Source organism: Cherax quadricarinatus, chromosome 38, assembly GCF_038502225.1.
Source record: "Cherax quadricarinatus isolate ZL_2023a chromosome 38, ASM3850222v1, whole genome shotgun sequence".
NCBI classification, from domain to species: Eukaryota; Metazoa; Arthropoda; class Malacostraca; order Decapoda; family Parastacidae; genus Cherax; species Cherax quadricarinatus.
In genome coordinates, this window is record NC_091329.1 from 11,841,369 (window position 1) to 11,846,368 (window position 5,000).

The 5,000-nt window shown below is 44.5% G+C and overlaps 1 protein-coding gene across 1 annotated transcript in view; it reads left to right on the forward strand.

Annotated features, from left to right (window-relative positions):
• LOC128692864 (nephrin) overlaps window positions 1-5,000 on the forward strand; it is a 45,323-nt gene that overhangs the window by 14,738 nt on the left and 25,585 nt on the right. The gene's annotated exons all lie outside the window — the stretch shown is intronic.

The window sequence follows — 5,000 nt, forward strand, 5'->3', positions numbered from 1 at the left end:
CTTCCTCTAAAGGAAGATATAGTTCCTCTAATATTTCTTCTCAACGCATTCCTTCACATTTTATCGTGCATAACTGTCTCTGTTGATTAGGCTAAAGGTTCCATTCTGGTGCTGCGTACTCGGGTATTCGTCAACTGGGGAGGTGCTGATTACATGGTCACGGCATAACAAACCCGTAATATGGAGGACGTGTAGTTCTGGGTATTTTTTTATCACATTTTTCTCCAGTAGTGGGTTCAAGTGTGAGCGTCCGTGAGGGCTGGGTTGCATCTCCCCACGTACGAGGGTTCCCCACACATACTCTCAAGGGACATCTTGCAAGATAGTGTAGCGGCGCTGATACCATCTTTGATGAGCAGCATCGAAGAAGAAGATTCATCAAGTCAAGCAATGATCTTAGATGTTGGTCGGGATCTGTCATCATAATTATATGGCTGAGTAGGAGTACTTTACCAGTTTTTCTTGTTAAATGCAGTCACTGGCTGTATGATTTCTGTCTATTTCTGTCAGCTTCGTATGGTTCTAAAAGTGGATTTAATGGGTTTCTTGTGTGTTTGTTTCTCTCTTATTTGTTCCTATGGTGTGTGAGCAACAGCTCCAGGTCCTATTATAAACTCTTCGGCAGGGGCTCCAAGATGGTGCCGCCAACTCTAAAACTGATCCGACGTACATAATGTTGAGTGTTATAACTATTTGCTAGAGTCGCGACGGCATGTCTGCTACCACAATACAATACGAGATAAGTGCACTGAGCTGACCTATACAGCTGCATCCTTCCTTCTGGTGATAGGCTTGGTGTGCTGTCTGCCCACAGACCTGACTTAAAGAGTTGCATCATTCCCAAACAATACCTTGACCCAAGCATGATTTACCCACTTGATTGGTTAATTGGGGCTTAAAGTCTATCTACTGAACGAGGTCGTTAAGACTTTAATACAAAAAAAAATTAATACTTAAAATCATTAAAATCATGATTAAAGGAAACATATACCTCACGGTGTATATATATATATATATATATATATATATATATATATATATATATATATATATATATATATATATATATATATTAGCGCCGTTTTACCAGGAGCACGAGCCATTGATCGAGCCAATAGCACTCCCCTTGGTGCTCCTCTTGGGTCCAATGCCATCGATCTGTTCCTAGAAAATAGAGTCTCAGACCTCCGGACGATGGAAAGCAGGATGAAAGACATTGACACACACGATGCCTTCTACCTACTCACCAGGTGCCTGTCAATCCCAAAACATACTTACTTTCTGAGATGCTCCCTAGCCTTCAGCAGTCCAAAACTCAAGGAATATGACTCTATCCTTAAGACCATGCTAGAGAGTGTATTGAATCTTTCCCTTGAAGATGGACAGTGGTTGCAAGCCTCACTTCCGGTCAGGCTTGGAGGGCTAGGAGTACGCAGATCCTCCCAGATTGCTCTACAAGCTTTCCTATCCTCTTCCTTAGCATCAAACGAGTTGATAAGACAAATTCTTCCTGATACCCTCAGTGACTCAGCAGGAATAGAAGACCCTAGCTATGCCAGTGCCATCACTGAATGGGAGACTCTTGCTGCTCCAGCACCAAACCCTAGTGCAGCACTGGCTCACAAACAGTCAAGCTGGAAAGGCCCGATCGCTGAAACGTGCTCAGGGCTGCAACATCAGATAGGGAGACTGCTCGTCTCCAGGCTGTGAGAGCACATCACTCCGGGGACTTCTTCCAAACAGTTCCCATATCGGCAATGAGAACGCGACTCGACGCTAAGACCCTCCGTTTTGCAATGGCTCTGCACCTTGCTGCCCCAATTTACACAGAATATACGTGTATTTGCCGCGAAGCACAAGCAGACCAATATGGTCTACATGGTCTTAACTGTTCCAAAACCAAGGGCTGGCATGCAAGAGAACCCTTGTTACAGCTGGATGCCCAGCCGAGAGGAAGCCCCGATCACTAGCAGCCAACAATACCCACAACCCAGCAAACCGCCCCGACGGGATCACCATCTATCCTTGGAAGAATGGCAAGCTCTTAGCATGGGACTATACCTGTGTGTCCACACTGGCTGACACCTATATCCATCACAGTGTGGGGCGACAGGGAGGAGCTGCTGACCACAGGGAGGAGTACAAGATCAGCAAGTACAGAGACATAAGCCAGCAGTATCAATTTGTCCCAGTGGGATCAGAGACCTTGGGATCATGGGGAAAAAATGCCACACGTTTCATTAAAGAATTGGGTTCCAGACTCATCGACACCACCAGGGACCCAAGGGCAGCCACTTTCATGTTCCAGCTCCTAAGCGTGGCCATCCAAAGGGGAAATGCTTGCTGCATACTTGGCTCGCGTTCAGCCTTGGAGGAGCCGGAGAAAATTCATGATCTTTGATACACTGTGCCATTGTATTCATGTTTATGTTTTTCTGTAAATGTATTCTGTTTCTTAATAAATGTTCACATAAAATATAAAATATAGGGGGTGGTAGGAGAAGAAAATATTTAAACAGCTCCGGGGAGAACCTTGAGTTTTCCCTGAAGTACGTATATTGTCTTCTCTGAGGATGAGGGTCCCCATTCCAGCTATTACCTGGAGTTTACCTGGAGAGAGTTCCGGGGGTCAACGCCCCCGCGGCCCGGTCTGTGACCAGGCCTCCTGGTGGATCAGAGCCTGATCAACCAGGCTGTTGCTGCTGGCTGCACGCAAACCAACGTACGAGCCACAGCCCGGCTGGTCAGGAACCGACTTTAGGTGCTTGTTCAGTTTCAGCTTGAAGACTGCCAGGGGTCTGTTGGTAATCCCCCTTATGTATGCTGGGAGGCAGTTGAACAGTCTCGGGCCCCTGACACTTATTGTATGGTCTCTTAACGTGCTAGTGACACCCCTGCTTTTCATTGGGGGGATGGTGCATCGTCTGCCAAGTCTTTTGCTTTCGTAATGAGTGATTTTCGTGTGCAAGTTCGGTACTAGTCCCTCTAGGATTTTCCAGGTGTATATAATCATGTATCTCTCCCGCCTGCGTTCCAGCGAATACAGGTTTATTAACCTCAAGCGCTCCCAGTAATTGCGGTGTTTTATCTCCGTTATGCGAGCTGTGAAGGTTCTCTGTACATTTTCTAGGACAGCAATTTCACCTGCCTTGAAAGGTGCTGTTAGTGTGCAGCAATATTCCAGCCTAAATAGAACAAGTGACCTGAAGAGTGTCATCATGGGCTTGGCCTCCCTAGTTTTCAAGGTTCTCATTATCCATCCTGTCATTTTTCTAGCAGATGCGATTGATACAATGTTATGGTCCTTGAAGGTGAGATCCTCCGGTGATATATATATATATATATATATATATATATATATATATATATATATATATATATATATATATATATATATATATATATATATATATATATATATATATATTTGGAGCGTGCACTTGCTATATTATTTTTTTCAGCTTCCTCAGTCTTACTCAGGGTCTCAGAACTTTGGGATTATATTCATTAATTTTATATACCGTCTAAATTTGTTTAGAATTTAATAATAAAAATGATGATGATGATGATGATAATAATAATAATAATAATAATAATAATAATAATAATAATAATAATAATAATAATAATAATAATAATAATATGTATTTAATCTCTTGAAAATTAAGAACGTACGGTAACATACGATAGCTACAAGTCATAGAACGTACAATATACATTTTGGAAGAATGTGTGGTCTTGTGAAAGTGTGAGGTGTATGTGTGTGTGTGTGTATGTGTGTGTGTGTGTATGTGTGTGTGTATGTGTGTGTGTGTGTGTGTGTATGTGTGTGTGTATGTATGTGTGTATGTGTGTGTGTGTATGTGTGTACTCACCTAGTTGAGGTTGCGGGGGTCGAGTCCGAGCTCCTGGCCCCGCCTCTTCACTGATCGCTACTGGGTCACTCTCCCTGAGCCGTGAGCTTTATCATACCTCTGCTTAAAGCTATGTATGGATCCTGCCTCCACTACATCGCTTCCCAAACTATTCCACTTACTGACTACTCTGTGGCTGAAGAAATACTTCCTAACATCCCTGTGATTCATCTGTGTCTTCAGCTTCCAGCTGTGTCCCCTTGTTACTGTGTCCAATCTCTGGAACATCCTGTCTTTGTCCACCTTGACAATTCCTCTCAGTATTTTGTATGTCGCTATCATGTCCCCCCTATCTCTCCTGTCCTCCAGTGTCGTCAGGTTGATTTCCCTTAACCTCTCCTCGTAGGACATACCTCTTAGCTCTGGGACTAGTCTTGTTGCAAACCTTTGCACTTTCTCTAGTTTCTTCACGTGCTTGGCTAGGTGTGGGTTCCAAACTGGTGCCGCATACTCCAATATGGGCCTAACGTACACGGTGTACAGGGTCCTGAATGATTCCTTATTAAGATGCCGGAATGCTGTTCTGAGGTTTGCTAGGCGCCCATATGCTGCAGCAGTTATTTGGTTGATGTGCGCTTCAGGAGATGTGCCTGGTGTTATACTCACCCCAAGATCTTTTTCCTTGAGTGAGGTTTGTAGTCTCTGGCCCCCTAGACTGTACTCCGTCTGCGGTCTTCTTTGCCCTTCCCCAATCTTCATGACTTTGCACTTGGTGGGATTGAACTTCAGGAGCCAATTGCTGGACCAGGTCTGCAGCCTGTCCAGATCCCTTTGTAGTTCTGCCTGGTCTTCCATCGAATGAATTCTTCTCATCAACTTCACGTCATCTGCAAACAGTGACACCTCAGAGTTTATTCCTTCTGTCATGTCGTTCACAAATACCAGAAACAGCACTGGTCCTAGGACTGACCCCTGTGGGACCCCGCTGGTCACAGGTGCCCATTCTGACACCTCGCCACGTACCATTACTCGCTGCTGTCTTCCTGACAAATATTCCCTGATCCATTCCCTGTTATCCCTGCTTGGTCCTCGAGTTTTTGCACTAATCTCTTGTGTGGTACTGTGTCAAAAGCCTTCTTGCAGTCC